The sequence below is a fragment of the Grammomys surdaster genome, unplaced genomic scaffold (genome assembly GCF_004785775.1).
Source record: "Grammomys surdaster isolate TR1022 unplaced genomic scaffold, NIH_TR_1.0 258, whole genome shotgun sequence".
NCBI classification, from domain to species: Eukaryota; Metazoa; Chordata; class Mammalia; order Rodentia; family Muridae; genus Grammomys; species Grammomys surdaster.
In genome coordinates, this window is record NW_021604699.1 from 2,241,598 (window position 1) to 2,259,197 (window position 17,600).

At 40.7% G+C, this 17,600-nt stretch overlaps 1 pseudogene; it reads right to left on the reverse strand.

Annotated features, from left to right (window-relative positions):
- Positions 1-1,788: 1,788 nt before the first annotated feature.
- On the reverse strand, positions 1,789-2,796 carry LOC114627799 (annotated as a pseudogene).
- Between the last annotated feature and the right edge of the window lie 14,804 nt (positions 2,797-17,600).

Below are 17,600 nucleotides of genomic sequence, written 5' to 3' on the forward strand. Positions count from 1 at the left end.
CTCACCTCACAATCACAAAGCTAGTCATCTGGAATGACTCTAATCTGAGGATATAATCATCAATTACTACAACGGATATTCATTCTGTGGTGTACATAGATATCTGGAATAACAGCTATACAAAACAGAATTCAGTGAAAAGTAACACTTTAAATATCTCCATGGCAAAAAAAGATGCTGGGGAAGCTTCTCAGTAGTCACTGTTTAAGTTTTAAAATGTACACTGGAATATGAAGAGGAAGTCAATTTATCTTTTCTGGAAGCTTGCAAGTCTTATTAACAAAAGATGATGAATGGGCCAGCAAGAGTGGTAGTTAACTGCAATTCCACCCAAGACAGGTACGATTCAAACTGTTAAGACATTCCAGAATTCAGTACACTGATGCTTCAAATGGCCATGTTAAAAAAAAACAAAACACAAAAACACTTGCATATAGTTTGCTGGGATTTCATACTAACCATTAGAGGAGGTAGTGATGCATTGTGTTGGAACTTAAAGTACAATGTCAGACTGATTTCCAAAGTGGTTGCACCATCTTGCAGTCCCACCAACAATGGAGGAGTGTTCCTCTTTCTCCACACCCTCACCAGCATCTACTATCACCTGAGTTTTTAATCTTAGCCTTTCTGACTGGTGTGAGATGGAATCTCAGGGTTGTTTTGATTTGCATTTCCCTGACGACTAAGGATGCTGAACATTTCTTTAGGTGCTTCTCGGCCGTTCGAGTTTCTTCCGTTGAAAATTCTTTGTTAAGCTCTATACCCCATTTTTTAATAGGGTAATTTGGTTGTCTGGAGTCTAATTTCTTGAGTTCTTTGTATATATTGGATATTAGCCCTCTATCAGATGAAGGATGTCAGCATTAACTATAAACAATTCTGAAACATTGTATGGAACTTTTCAGAACACATTTAGTGACAAGGAATTAATTAGATTTCATATAAAATTAGTATTAGAAAAGCAAAAAATAGAAATATTTAGTAAATTTACTCAAAGGAAGTTTAAATTTTACAGAAATGAAAAGATATTAGAACTCTATATACAATAAAGTGAATATAAATTAGCCAACTCCATGGACATTTCCAGTTAAACATTCATACAAATACATATTCACCTCTTTTCTTTATATAAGAATAACACATACATACAAACATAACATGAAGCTTCTGGCCAAAAAAAATCAGAGATGCCAAAAATTTCTCAAGTTTAAAAAAATGGTATTGAGTATATTTCAACAACATTCTACATGAACGTAAACCCCTGATTTAATTCCATGATTTTATCATGCCAGGAGCATGGTTGCTTTTAATTTTTTTAAAAAGATATACTGGTATTATAATACATTGGCTTATCAATAATTAAGGCATTTGTACACAGTATCAGTGTGGACAAAAAATTTTAATATTACTTACTATGATGTTTTAAACTTTCGAAGTCTTTCTGACAGAAGAAAATAGCTGGACACATTTAAGTGTTTCTTCATAAAACACAATAAAAAATTTAATGATTGGTCTTTATAGTTCCTGGTAATAAGTCCTGTCTTATTTTTATATACTATAAATAATATTCTTATGTAGGACTGAGTTAAGACCCAGTAGTTCTTAAACAACGCTACCAAATGGCCATTTAATTCTGCATGCAGCAAGGGCAAACAGTCTTCATAGTGCACTTTCACCTCATTGAAGTTGAAGCCGCTCCTTCTGGATATTTCCACTTCAGTGTGAAGTAGGTTGTTAGGATTTCATTAGTGGTTTTATCATGTGGCTTTTTAAAAGAAAAAAAAAATTGGTTGTATTTCTTCCACAGTTCTCGGTTCTCAGGAGAGACCTACTTTTGGAAATCATATAATCCAGCGCTGTCTGAATAACCAAATACTCTTTAGAAGATGCAATCTCTCAATGCAGCTGTAATAAATAAGCATCTACGTCCTTAGCTATATTACCAGTATATCCTGGAACCAAAGTAAGATGGTTTTCTTGTTCCCATAATCCATTCAACTGTTGCTTTAAAATCTTAATATTTCCATCACTTTTAATTTCTGATTTAGATGAGAGTTCCGACCACCACCTTTTTATTACTGCTTGAAGCCAGTTTAAGCCAACAATTACATATTCTTCAAATCTGCTTTGAAGTAAAGACTTTACTAGAGGAAGTAAGTCTACACAGCAGCCAAGTGAGATATATTGCTTTTCTTCCTGTAAACTATTGGTTAGAACAGGAAGGCAATCTATCACAACTCCAAGGTCTTCTATCCTCACTAAATAAGCTACAAGTTCACTTATACTTCTCTTTCTCCAGAAAGTCAAAGCTACATTCAATCTCAAATTCCTGCTGAATAGAACCTGGGCCATTGTCTCATGGTCCCGAGAAACCTCAGAAAAGAAACCACTATATTTTGATGATGGGTTTTCTGTCTGTGAAGACCCAGAATCACTGGTGTTAATGACAAATGTCCGACTGTCGTGGCGTAAATTTTCAGGTAGATGGCCTGCACAAGCCAGTTCATTTTCTTTATTTGCCATGTCACAGCCCCCACTTTTAGGGGACTGCTTAGGTCTGTAACAAGGATTTGGGAAGGAATGTCGAACTAACTTTCTGTGGTAGAGCACCTTGCGCAGTTTATCTGGGCTTTTCACTGCTTGTCCAACTGTCTTATGTAAGCTGCCAACTGTTTTGGAGATCTCTTAACCTCCTTCATGTTCTTACTGGTGAGATTAGAGATCCTCTTTCTAGGAAGATTAATACTATTAGAGAAGTTCCGTTTTTTATTTAACATGGTGAGTATCAAATGCCATAATCTCTTAAGTGCCGGCGCCTCATGGTACCGCAGCGTCTGAGCCGGGGCACTGTGCTGATGAACCGCGCCCGGGAGCTCAGAGCGTCCTCCGAATCCCAAGCCCGGCCCCACTCAGAGCCATTCAAACACTGCCGCGCCTTCAGCATCATTTGTTAAGGAGTCTATTTTCTCAAAAAAAAGAAAGAAAAGAAAAAGAAAGATAAATAGAAAGAAAGAAAGAAAGAAAGAAAGAGAGAGAGAGAGAGAGAGAGAGAGAGAGAAAGAAAGAGAAAGAAAGAAAGAGAGAGAGAAAGAAAGTTAGTTCTTTGTCATGTATCGAGTGACTGTAGCCATGCGGTTTCACTTCTGGCTTTTCTATTTAACGTTCTATGCCCTTTTGCTGTGTCTGTGCCATGTTTACTCTGTTGCTATAGCTCTACAGTAAAACTTGAAATCAAGTACTACCAAAGCCCCAGCATGGTTCTTTCCAGTCAGTATCATGTTGGCTATCAGGGATCTTTTCAGATGAATTTTAGAACTTTTTTCTAGATCCATGAAAAATGCTGTAGTAATTTTAAGAAGTTATATTGAATTTAAAGATCATGTTTGACATTGTAGCCATTTTTGCAGGATTAGGTCTACCAATATATAAGCACAGGAGAGAGGACTCTCTATTTTGTAGTGAGGAGTGTCTTCCGGTTTTAGTGTTTTATGGTTTTCCTTATGGAAGTCTTTCACCTCCTTGGTTACAACTATAGGAAAGTATTCTTCTAAAGCTATTGTAACTAGAATTGGTTTGAGTTGCCTTTCAACGTGATCTTTATTGGTATATAGAGAAGTTACTGAGTTTTTTCTTTATTGATTTTGTGTCATGAAACTTTGTTGAAAGTGTTTGTCAATATTAACATTTATGTGGTTGAGTCTTTGGATTCTCATATAAAGTCACGGCATCTACAAACAGGGACAGTTTGACTTCTTCCTTTCTTGTTTGTATCCTTTTTATTTCTTTATCTTGTTTTACTGCTTTTGATAAAACTTAAAAAGAGCTGGCAGATGGAGAGATGGGGATCTGGTGCCATCTTCTGGCCTCGTTGGGGGGGGGCACCAGGCATGCTCATGGTGCACACACAAGTAAAAACACACACAAAAATAAATGAATCTCTAAAGGGACTTCAAGTGTTAAATGCGAATGGAAAAGTGGACACACTTAATCTTGTTTCCATGTTCAGTAAGAAGGCCTTGACTTTCCCACTTAGTATAATGCTGTTTAATGACTCGTCATAAATAACTTTTATTACGATGAGATCTGGTCTTTGTGTTTTTAGTTTCCTCTTTTATAAGGGATGGTCAACTTTCCTGCATCTATTGAAGTGATCATGTGATTCTTGTACTTGAGTCTATGTGATTTGTTATTTGATTTGTGTATATTGAAATGTTCTTGCATCTCTGGAAGAAGAGTCCACCTGGTCACAGGAAACGATTGTTTTAACTTGTTGGATTAGGTTTACAAGTATATTGTTGAGATTGCGTTCATCAGGAAGATTCGTCTATAATTTTCCTTTTATGTGTGTCCTAATCTAGTTTGGGTGTCAGGGTCCTATTGATTTTGTGAGATCATCTCAATAGCATTATTTTATTACTTTATGTAATTACTGGAGAAGTATTGGGGTTGGCTCCATATGGCCTGAAAAAATCCAGGGAATCTCTTTGGGCTTTTAAAGAATCACTGCTTTGATGTTGTCATACGTCTGTTGATTAAGTCCTCTTGATTTTTGATATGACACATATGTCTAGAAACTTACCTGTTTCTTCTTGATTTATTGAGCTATGCATTTTCAAATTATGTCCTAATGGTCTTCTAAGTTTCATCAGTTATATTCTCTCTCTTTTGATTTCTAATCTCATTAGTTTGGATCGTCATTCTCTTTCCTTAGGTTTCACTAAAAGTTTATCAATTTTACCTTTAAAAAACAATATTTAAATTTTATATAGTCTTTTCCTCTTTGTTTAACTTTTGGCCTCATCTTCATTGTTTTGAATCTATTTGTTTTTCTAAGAATTTGAATTGCATTGTTAGATTATTTGTAATTTCTCTGATAATCATAAAAATTGTTTTCATTGTATCCTACAGGCTCTGACATACTTTAATTTTCAGTTAACTTCAAGAATTTTTAAGTTTCTCTATTGATTTCTTAAATACTCAGTTTCGTCGAATATGCAATTTTGCAATTTTCTTTTTTTTTGCTATCGATTTCTTGTTTTGTTCCATTGTGATAGGAATACAAGAAATTATTTCAAAATTTCATTTGTTAAGACTTTTTTTTTACTTAAAATGTAGCCTACTGAGAAGAATGTGTGTTCTGCCTCATCCAAACTCAGAACATTTCATCATCCCCTGTGGAAACTATGTACTCATTAAATGTTGCCCCTTTCCCACCCTCCTCACCCATTTGACTACTCTAGGGAGTTTGTGAAAGTGACGTAACTCACACCGCTGCCCCTTTTGATTAGCTTCATTCCTTTAGTGTGGTGTCTTTGTGGTTCATTCATCCTGGAACATTTGTCAGAACCTTCTCTCATTTAACAATCTCTAAGGGAGAAACAGTATTGAGGGCAGTTTTCCTACAAACTGGCAGTGATGAACTCATTATTAACTTCCGTTCTTAGACCAACCTTGTAGGATTAGCATAAGTATTCTAGTTTCATAAAAAACAAAACCAAGACCGAATATCTGTTTCGGACTTCTTTTGGAAGGCTGACTCAGCAGCTAAGAGTCCTGGCTGCTCTTGTAGCGATCCTGAGGTAGGTTCCTCATGCTCACATAGCCACTTAAAAACATCTGCAACTCAAGTTTCAAGTGATTCCATACCCTTTCTGGCTTCCCTGGGTACCAGGCGTGCTCACGGTGTACATACATGCCAGAAAACATTAGCCTACTTAAAAATAAATAAATCGTACCCCCCCCCCCCCCCAGCCCCTTTTACTTCTAAAATCTAATTGTCACAGATCCAAGTCCGCTATTGAAGCCTAGCACTGTGCTAGGAACCTGTCCCCACTGCCGAACTGCCTTAGAATCTCTCTATAACTGCCAAAGGGCTGTACCACCTCCCCCCTTTGTGCCTTGTGGGAATAACCTTGCAAAAGTGCTCATCTTGGCTGGCAAGGAGAAGGTAGGATGAGGGGAGGGGCCCAGATCACCCTCATCCTCCCACTCAGCCCACTCCATAAAGTGAGACGGATCCACCAAAAGGAAAGCTCAACACAAAACCTTGTTGGCTGCCTGTGGCACCCAAGTCCCTAAACAATGTTGGATCCCAAGAGACCTGTCTCGCTGGACTACTCCTGCTTTTGAGAGTCTTTCCAGCCTCTGATCACGCCTCCCTGTAGCCTTTCTTTTACAAGGAGACTTGGAGGCAACCCAGACAACAGTGATGCTGCCAGGATACACAGAGAGAGGCATCTAGGAGCACAGAGCGACTGGGACTCTGAAAGCAACAAGCTTCAGAGACTCTGGCACACAAGGTAGGCTGAGTGTTTCTGAGCGGTTTAGAGAACTGGGGACAGCTGAGCATAAGTTCCAGGGCCCAGTCAGAGCTGACTGTGGAACTCATCCAATAGATTACCTGGAAACAATTAGGACATGCTGTCTCTAAAGCATAGGTGCTCCCTGTGCAAGACGCTAGGCAACTAGCACCAAGGTGGCTTTGGGAGTCCTGATGTCAGCCTAGTTCTTAATTCTACTCAGGGTTCTTTGAGCTCCCGATTGACTAGTTCAAAACATTGTGGTAGTTCACTTGTTTGTCAAATGTAAGAATGCCTTGCCTAGTGTTTGAAATTTTTGTGATATAGGAGTAAGAAGTAAGGAGTAAGAAGGTTGCATGTACTGTCAAAGTGGGGGAAATGCAAAAAAAAAAAAACACAAAACAAAAAACAATCCCCCAAATAAACAACCTAAATGAAAACATTGTTCTCACCTCAAAGAGGAAAAGAGATTATTCTGCAGCCAAATATGAGTGATGACTATGAATACAGATTTAATTTACCTCAAGTTCCATGTACCAACATGGTAAGAGTGTCATGATGTTTCTACGGTAACAAAACAACAACATATTGTGAATCAACACTTTCAAGTGCATTAGTGGAAACCCCAAATAGGTAATTTACAGCAAAGCGGAGAAATCTCTGTTAAAGGCCACAGACATTGTCTGATGACATTCTTGGTCTTGGGGTTAGTGGACAGTAGACATCTTTTCATATATCCCAAAAGAATATTGAGTCATATACAGAGAAGAAGCACAATAAATGGCTATTGAAGAAGCTGAGACAGCCTCAGATGTTAGGATCTGGATCTGCAGTGTTCTACCATCTCCACACTCACTGACACTCTAATTAGTCACCAGTCTTTCTAGAATGTTCAGTATAGGTGTGTGGCCTTCTGCCTCTCCAGCACAGGAGTCCTGTGCCTGGAACTAGTTTTGCTCCTGTGGATACTCAGGTTTTGTGACAGCCAGCACAATACTTGACTAGGCAAAAGGCAGATTCATATTATAAAGCAAACAAATAAACATCCAACAGATAGTTGTAACTTTAATTTTTTTCAAATCCTATTTTTAGCGATGTTTCTTAAATGCTCTAACCTTCCTTGTAACCCACCAGAGGCAGTGGAAAAGAAAGGATACAGGGGTGAGGGGGAAAGTGGACCTGTTTAGAAAAGTTCTTTGGAACAACTTTCATCTGTGTTGTCTGGAAATTGGCAGTTCAGTTCACAGGTTAGTAGGTAGTGGCAGTTCGATCCACTCACGAACACTTCACAGATATACCAGCAGTCTCGGGTCAGCAATAATGGTGACACGACCTAGCAGAGACAGCCAGGCCTCAGTCTCAGCTCAAGTCAGCAGGAGGGGCCAATGGGAACACCAGGAGTTCTCAGCTGTGCCTCTCTCAGGGAAGCGAAGACTCAAGAGCCACAAGCATTGCACAGCTAGCTGTACCAGCAAGCCAAGCTCTGTCTCTGTCACTCAGTGGAGTCCTATTTATACCCTTCAAATATCACATGTCCTCACGTGCCTTGCCTCAGCCCGTGTCTTGCTTCAGCTTGTGTAAACTGCAGCACACTGTTAGAAGTTTTTTCGGTGCATTTCTCTCTATGATGTCCTGACAAACACAGCTCAACTTTGCAAGTAAGGTGGACTAATACATGAGTGTTGTTAACAAAGAATCCTCCATCACATGTCCTTTCATGTACTTGCTTTAGCAGAACAAACTTTCTCCTGTGTCTGCTTCAGCCAAATGTTCCTTCACACATCTGCCTGAGCCTTTTACACCTGTGTCCACTTTAACGAAACTTTCCTTCACATGTTTGCCCTAGCAAAATGCCATCCTACCAACTTCCCAAAGGACCTTTAAGCTTCCTCTTCAGACAGTTGTTTTCTGAGTCTAGTTTCCTCCTTCTGGCCAACCTGCTGGTTGTGGTCTCAGCCTGCCTCTGTGGGAGTGCTTCTTCAGTTGCAGTCCCTTCTGTTTCCACCAGAGGGAGCAAGAAAACTTGGTACCTTAACAGCAGAACCACCAGAAGATTTGATTGGTCCAATAAGAGTCAGTAGGGAGGCTCCAGGTCATGGTGCTAAGAGTTGTGTGGGACTCCTCCCTGGGCATTTTCAGGATAGCTCTTGGAGAAAGGGGTTGGCACCTTATCAGTTGGATGAGCTCAGGACACATTTTTTGCTCTTTGCAAAGACCTGTGAAACTACAGGGGCTTGGGGTTGGGAGGCAGATTATGGTATATGGAGGAGAGGGATGTGAGACTGTCTCTGTTCCTCAGCTCACTCTTTCCCACATAGGAAATGGATTGTTTTTAAAGAAAAGAAGACCCAAGGAAACTAGCTGGGACCCCGAGCATCTTCTGGGAGCTTTGCTGGTATTTAATATTGATGATGTAATATTGATGGCTGTAGAGATGGCCTGAGTTTAAAAGCACTGGCTCTTCTTCCAGAAGACCCAAGTTCGATTCCTAGCATCCTCCTGTTGACTCACAACCATCGGTATGTAACGCTAGCTCCAGGGCTCTAACACCTTTTTCTGGTCTCCACAGAGACCAAGACATGTGTGTGGCACAAAGACATACATCCAGACAAAATATTCATACACATAAAATAAAATTTAGAATATCAGAAAATAAAATTAAAAAGTTGACAATAAGTTCAAGTCCAAACACACAGCCAGGACAAAGCAGCGGCCATGCAGGGAAGACTGGATTTGGCCCCAGGGCCTCTATCACGTCCACGGCTAACAAGTGCCATTTTACTTGCTTTCAGGCAGAAGCATCGCTCTGCAGTAGAATTTTTTTCTTCTAGCTAAACATGCTCCTGAGTTCCACCTCTCTTCCCCCTCCCAGGTGACAACCAGCTGCATAGGCAGCAGCACCACAGGAATTCAGAGGAAGTAGGTTGGAGAAAAAAAAATGTCTACCATTTCCCAGGACACAGCAATGAACAAGTGACCTACTGTAGCCGAGACAGTAAGATGTGAGGAACGTTTCTAATGGAGCGTTGGGATGGAGTGTGGGCTTCCCACTGAGGGTAGGTAGTGGAGCCATCTTACGATCCCGGCTCCCTGGGAATCAGGTTCACAGACCTCCTTAGAGTCTATTTTCACTTTGTTCTAGATCTTGGTCCAACTACTCAGATCGGTGATAACATTCGACTTGGGTTTATTTTATTTGGATTTCTGTCTCCTTGAATTAAGAAAATAGCTAGCAGTTTGAGGGTACCTGTTTTTTAAAAAGAAAAAGGCAGACAGGCAGACTATTGTCAGCTTCTTCAGCATGAGTGATTTGCACACTACAAAATTTGTCTTAATATTTGATCCCAAATAACAGCATTAGGAGGTCAGGGTTTGAGGAGTTGATGGAGGGAACCTGTTCCCTTGTGTCACTTCATCTTCTACCGTATAGGGACACAGTGTTCCTTCCTACAGAGAACACAGCAATAGGACACCATCTTGGAAGTAGAGAGTAGGTCTTGTCAGCCAACTCTCCCTACTGGTCCCTTGATTGTGGGCTACCAGCTTCCAGATCTATAAGAAACACATTTTTCTTCTTTAAAAATTGTCCAGTATCAAGAAATTTTAAGAAAATGGCTGGTGAGATGGTTCAGCAGATAAAGGTAGGTGATAATCTGAGGTCTATCCTCAAGACCTGTGTGATAGAAGGAAAGATCTGACCCCCACAAGGTGTCCTCTGACCTCCAAATGAACATGATGGCATACATGTGCCATGGTGTGTGTATGACACAATCACAAACACATAGTTATAACAGCACAATCAACTAAGATAGAAACATTAGGAAAGAAATCTATCAAGTTTCTGTTAGTTCTGAAAAGCAGATGAACTGAACCCAAGTCACAGATCTGAAGCCTGAAGCTTGAAAACATCTTACTGAAATGTGACCATTTCAGTAAGATGCAATGTACCATCCTGGCTCTAGTAGGAAGTCCAGAGAATTGGCCTCTGACATCCTCAGAAACTGATGAAGAACAGACTTATTCCTGGCCCTGGCTCGACTTTGTTGGACTGCTTCTCACCTGAGGCTGTCTGTCCAGGACCAGCTCAGATGTATGTGGAGTCATGTGTGTCCTGAAAAGCTTCATAGTTCATCTCTGGGAAAACACTGGCACCACAAGCAGCAGTTGGTATCGAGCTGGGTATTCAGTTTCATCATGAGACAGAGCCACAGGCAAGGGCAGTTTGGGGTGAAGAGCTCCATCTGAAGATTCAACTGAGAGAGGGAAGTTTAGGTTGATCTCTGCCATGTTAGATATTCACTCCTGCTTCCTTAGGAGAGATCTACATGGAGTGCACACATCTTCCAGGTTATTCCAGGTCCTGTCCTTGGGGGGAGGGGGCAGAGGACGACACAAAAGGACCAAACATATCACTCAGATGCATCTGCCCAGTGTTTATATGCCACATGCTTACCCAAGCAGATAGAATTTGTGAGATTGTCCCTACCTCTTCTCGTCTCATGCCTTGTGCAGTCTGTCCTGTGTGTGTCCTCTCTCTGTCCCTCTCTTCCTCCTTCCTTCCCCTCCTCTCTCTCTCTGTCTCATTCCATTCAGGGAACCTTGGTTGTTTCTACCTCCATATTGTGAAAGGAGGGAGAGTATAAGGGTTTATTTCCAGAAGGAAAATCCCTAGGGAAGTTTTCCCACCAGCTTCAGTATTCAGAAAGTGCTCCAATTGTGGTCCACGGGGCCAGGCTTCATCCCAAGCTGACAGCATTACTTGCTCCGGATGTCAGTTACTTGGTACTGGTTTTGGTGACTAGAAAGATACAAGACTAAAGGGGTCATGGGTTCTTTAATGTTCAAAGAGCAGCTGAAGGTAGGCAGTATGTGGCAGAGGTGGACTTCCTGAAAGAAGGCCTTAGGAGGCCATTGCATGAAGATGTAACAGTGGAGTCTGGATTGCAGTGACATCCCCAAGATGTTGAAGACAGCAGAGCCATAAGACATCTGCCCGGGAGAGCCACACACAGGGAGTGCAATCAGTCTTAGAGGGAGATGTATGTGAGGCAGCAAAGCTGGAGGGGTAACGTCATCTAAGTCCTTTGAAACTGATCTTGCTCATACTTAATATTTAAGAGACACACTCCCCTCACTGGCCATGGTCCCCTCCAGATTCCTCTGTCCCACCTGGTTGCACCATGACAGATCAGGCCTTTGTAACACTGACTATGAGCAATGCCTTTGTCAAAGATGCACTGGTCCTGGACTCGTCTTTGAAACAGCACAGGACAGCCAGAAGGATGGTGTGTTTACTAATACTCATGTCTCAGACAACATGAGGAAAATTTGTAGAGGCTGTCTTTGGTGAAGTCATCATAGTGGATGTCTTGGACGGTGGTGATTCTGCTCGTCTAACCTTAACGAAGAGGCATCACACTGAGAAACCCCACAGCTGGCCACTTATGCAGTCTTCCAAATGTGGGTACATGGGTGCACATACTCTGGTCCTCACAAATATTGATGATCTTTTTGAAAGAGAAGTATTGTTAGCAGTAATAAGACCCAGGGTGGCCTGGTGGTTTCAATTCTGGTGACTGTCAGCCCTCGATTGAACATATAACCAGCAGTTGCACCTGGCTGGGCTGATTACATGGGACCAGTTTCTTATGATAATATCAAGAGAAATCTTGACACTTACTGTGTTCGTTTCTATATGCTTGGCCTAGCATATAGAGTGGTACTATTAGAAGGTGTGGCCCTATTGGAGTAGGTGTGTCACTGTGGGTGTGAGATATACAACCCTCATCCTAGCTGCCTGGAAGTCAGTCTTTCACTAGCAGACTTCAGAAGAAGGTGTGGAACTCTCAGCTTCTCCTGTACCATGCCTGCCTAGATGCCAACATATTCCTGCCTTGATGATAATGGACTGAACTCTTTAAACCTATAAGGCAGCCCCAATTAAATGTTGTCCTTATAAGAGTTGTTTTGGTCATGGTGTCTATGCACAGCAGTAAAGCCCTAATTAAAACACTTAGCTACAATAGAGCCATGTTCCCGTGGACACAACCATGTCTTGGGTACAGTTCTGACTCTGAGTACGTGAAACTGTGAACAAGTCCATTACAATTTGTGGTGGCTTGAAAATGCTTGGCCCAGGAAGTGGCACTATTAGGAAGTGTGGCCTTGCTGGAGGAAGTGTGTCACTGTGGTGTGGGCAATGAGACCCTCCTCCTAAACATGTGGGAGCCAGTCTTTTCCTAGCTACCTTCAGATGAAGATGTAGAACTCTTAGCTCTTTCTGCACCATGCCTGCCTGGATGCTACCTTACTTCTGCCTTGATGATAATGGACTGAATCTGTTAGCCAGATTTAATTAAATGTTGTCCTTATAAGAGTTGCTTTGGTTATAGAGCTCAGGACTGTCTGGTGATGTCAGACTTTGACCTTAGTGGCAGGGTTTCCTGACAACTTATAGGGGTTCACAGTTAAAAGATTAACTTGAGTCTTCGATAAACCTTTGAACAGTGTTGAAACTCTTGCTGACAATGGGGATTTTTGAAGTTGAGTTTGGTGCATTTATATTACAACATGGCCATGAACCTTCGGGGGCCAGGAACAGAATGTGTGGTTTGAAAGAGATATATCCACTACATGTGGTGGTTTGAATATGCTTGACCCAGGGAGTGGCACTATTAGGAAGTGTGGAGTAGGTGTTGCCTTGTTGGAGGAAGTGTATCATTGTGGGGTAAGCAGTGATACCCTCCTCCTAAACATGTGGGAGCCAGTATTCTCCTAGTACCCTTCAGATGAAGAGGTAGAAATCTCAGCACCATCTGCACCATGCCTGCCTGGGCACTGAAATGCCTTGATGATAGTGGACTGAATCTCTGAACTTGTGAGCTAGCCCCAATTAAATGTTGTCCTTATAAGAGTTGTCTTGGTCATGATATCTGTTCACAGCAGTAAAACCCCAAGTAAGGCACCTATAGGTTCATGTATTTAAATATTTGGTTCTCAATTGGTGTTGGAGGAGCTTAGCATTTTGAGGTGAAGCCTTGCTGAGGGAAGAATGTTACTGGGAGCTGGCTTTGAGATTTTATAGCTTAGCCCTGAATCCATTTCCTGTTGTTCCTATCTCTATTGCTATCTCTATTTTTCTGTCTTTCTGTCTCTCTGTCTCTGTCTCTGTCTCTGTCTCTGTCTCTCTCTCTCTCTCTCTCTCACACACACACACACACACATCTGTCTATATATATCTATCTCGCTCCCTCTGATTCTCTCTGTCTCTTTGTTTCTTTCTATAAATACACACACATATATATTTCTATCTCTCTGCATCTGATTCTGTCTCTATCGTCTCTATCCCTCTCTATCTCTATCGCTGTCTCTATTTTTGTTTCTCTGTCTATCTTTGTCTCTACCTCTATCTCTATCTTATCTGTCTCTATCTCCCACCTATGTGTGGATGAAATGGAGTGGGATCTTTGTGAATTCTGACTTCCCAACCTGCCTCATATTCCTGCTTTCATGCCTTTTCCACCATGACGGACTCCATCCATTCTGATAATGTAAGACAAAATAAATCCTGTCTTCCATACCTTACCTATTGTACCCAGATTCTAAAGGAAAGAAGACTGAGGAAGCCACGAGGAGCAAGCCAGTAAGCAGTATCCCTCCATGGCCTCTGCATCAGCTTCTGCCTCCAGGTACACCCCCCACCCAGTTGAGTTACTGTCCTGACTTCCTTCAGTAATGATCAGTGATATGCAACTGTAAGCCAAATAAACCCTTTCCTCCCAAAGTTGCATTGGTCATGGTGTTCCATCACTTCAGCACTAAGACAGTCTCTGTCTTCTTCATAAAGCAGCTTCTTGGATGAGGACTGAACACTACACTTACCTGCACACATCTGGGTATAAGAATAAGAAGTTAGAACTCAGTTAAGAAGTATATTTGCTTAGGAAATTGGCAGTAGTAGGCTCTCCTATAAAATTTATGTATGTAGTATCAGACACAATTTCCCTCTTGTTTAATAGGCCTTAAGTCCAATTAGGCAGTTGGTGGTAACTGCCAAGATGTACATGCCACTGGTGCATCTTTAAGGATACCATGCCATACTGGTCATTGCTGTGGTTTATAGGTATTATAGCTAAGTAGGAACATTGAATTATTTCTTCTCTGCAGTCTGTGTGAAAATCAAATCAGTACACATATACTGATAAGTAGTAATTTATTATGTTTTTATCTTATATTGATTCATGGTAGTTTTTTCTTTTACTTCCTTATTAAAAAGATATGTGCTTCCTTATTAGTGGATATGTGCTGAAAACAAATCCTTCACACCTTATATGTTCACACCTAATCTGTTAAAATCATCTATCTATACATTAACCATGACACGGAGTGCATGTGTAGCTTAGCATTTATCAAAGAATGAAAAAAAAAGAATATTAAAGTGGGTTTTGAAAGATTTTTTCCCCAAGAAGTAAATCTCTTATTTAAAATTTTCTTTTAAGGAATGAGAATTTCAAGAAAAAATTATAACCAAGACCCTAAAGCATCAATATTTTCAAAAAGAGAAGGAAGAATGCAGAAGAGGAAGGACCATTTCCCATAGTTTTGATGTTAAAAAAAATTAATTCTCTGTCAAAAGAAGGTGCACATTGCTCTATAATTTCCAAAGGAGACTTTCTGTGGGCCCTTGTACACATTGCTGAGCACTGGTAGCCTAAGAGACAATAATATTGACAATTTCATTATGAAGTTAATCTTTATGCAATACAAATTCAAATCTCCAGGGATTTAGTGTTTATTTCAGGGTATTTTAGAGATGAAAAAAGCAGGATATAGCTTTTTAAAAATCTAACATCTTTAAAATAAAGCATCTCACAAACTCGTTTTCCACATGTAAGAGTTCTATCAGTGTGGCATTGTCTGAAGCAATGAGCTTTGCCAGCTCATGACACCCTTGAAGATACAAGCCAAACTGCGAATGGAGATCTTCCCAGCATCCTTGGCGGTATGTGTATGAGTGTCCATCACCCCAACTCCTGCCTCCCTCACTGCCATGACTCACACACATATCTGTATATGTTTTGCTTTCATCTTTGGACCTTAAATAAAGTTATGATACTTAAAGTAATACTATTCAATTGGCTTTTATTTGCTTAGTTTTTAGTGAAATTTTATTTCTAAAATACACCCATTTTGCCCCAGATAGATGTAAAAAATTCATACTTGCTATTTTTTACTATTTCACAGAAACATTGTTTAAAATTTATTCACTGAGGAAAACAAAAGAGTTACAGGGGAATGTTAATGTTCTTCAGGGTGTGATCTGGCTTAACACGCCATCCAGGATCATAGATACTACTGCTGAGTCATCAACAAGACAACATCCATTTGTTATGTGAGATATGGACAAATGCCTACTCACTGCAAGTAGGGCCACCAATAAAGCAAATCAAAGGTTCTACTGATGTACAGCCCAGTGAACAGCCCAGTGAACCACTGAGCTTATTGCTTGACATGGTGACTCAAAAGCAGGTGTTTCACTGAAAATCTCACTGCAGCTTGAATGCTAACTTAAGAAAGCTGCAATCCTGGAGCTCTCTACACAAGTTGCAGACAGCTCTGCTGGTCAGAAATAGTCCTCTGTCTTCTCTAGTCCTTACTGCTTTTATAACACTGGAGAAAGAGTGGTTTCGTGAACCAGTAGGTTTAGGAATTTACTTAGGCTTGTGAGTTGTTCACTTGCTAAGTCTTAAAGTACCTCCATCCAGGATGGCATATTTCAAGTCAGAGCTTACTGAACCCCAAGGAACTAACTTCCCTCCAGAACGGGCTGTTTCAGCTGGGAGAAAATTGATACATAACAATTTCAGTCTCCTTAGCTTACATTGCTCTCCACCCATCAGTACTCGTTTCCCCAGATTTCAGAATACGTGGAATACAGCTCATATTCTTGGAACTAAGGTGGCTGGTGCCCCTTTGCATCCTGCTATGTTTAACAGTGGATCCAGCATTGCAGAATTGTCAACCCAAAGCCCCATGCTCAAAATCAGAAGCTTCAGTCAGAGTTAGGACATAACCAAATGAAGTGACAATGACAAGAAAGGACCCAGACTAACCAGCAAGTATCTTCCCTGGCTAAGAACACCTGCAATCATTCCTCTGTGTGAAGACCCATGTGAGGACACAGATATCCTATGTTCAGTTTTACATTGCTACTATAACATAGTGTCTTAAAACAACATAACTACGTTGCTTTACAATTCCAAAGGCTTGGAAACCAGCCAAGGTCCTAGAGTCCATGTATTATACAGGCATCATATCACAATTATGCCAGAGTGAACACTGCTTAAATTTTTTTTTTATTTTTTTACTGGATTTTTAGACCATAAAAGAATAAACAAAGTTATTTGGTATAGAGAAAGTTGTATGGATGAGAACTTCATTTTAAAAAAGTGAATATCTCTAAACTGAATTGTCTGTGTGAACTTGAAATCAAGGTTTATTCTACTTCAAAAACTGGAGATTTTCAGGTATAAGAAAGAATTAATGTTTATTAGCATCACACCGAGACTTTGTTATTGGTGTATTCAGAACTGAAAGAGAAGTTAAAGACTGGCAGTTTTCTCACTTCGTGAAAGTGATTGAGAGTTCCCTCCCTTTGTACTGCCTAAAATATCACTTGGGAAACCCCACTGGTTCAGAGAAAAAACTCAGGGGACTACTCACAGCTTGCTGGCAATCCATGCCTGAGCAAAGGGTCTAATGACCAAGTCTTTCACTGGTAAAATGCTGGTATCGATAGTGTTATTTTATAAAGATCATAATTACAAATAAGCAATGAAGGAAACTACCAACTCCAAAGCGTAGTATATGATGAATAATCGTAAGCCACTGTCATTGTCAAACTTTGCACAAAGATTTCTGGGTTTTTTGTTGTAAGATGATAAAAATTGTCATAGCAAAAGACAAAAAGTGGCTGGTATTTATTCTAGGTGATAGGCGTTAGGAAGTGGTAATAGTCTGGTCTTTAATTCTGTAATAAATTTTTCTCATGCCTACGTCGTCCCTGATTTAAGTTTTTGCCCTAAAGGAAGGATCTCAATCAGGACCACAAAGAATTCCTAATTCCTCCTGACTCCTGAGGCAGGGCGACCAGGTCAGCCACCGGAGAGTCAGCGCCAGGCCCCGCCCTTTCCCGTCCCGCCCCCAACTTGCACCCGTAGCCACGCCTCCAACGCGGCGATACTCCGGATTCGCTTAACTTTGCGAAACTCCCTTTCCGGCGTCGCGCTGACGTCACAAGTC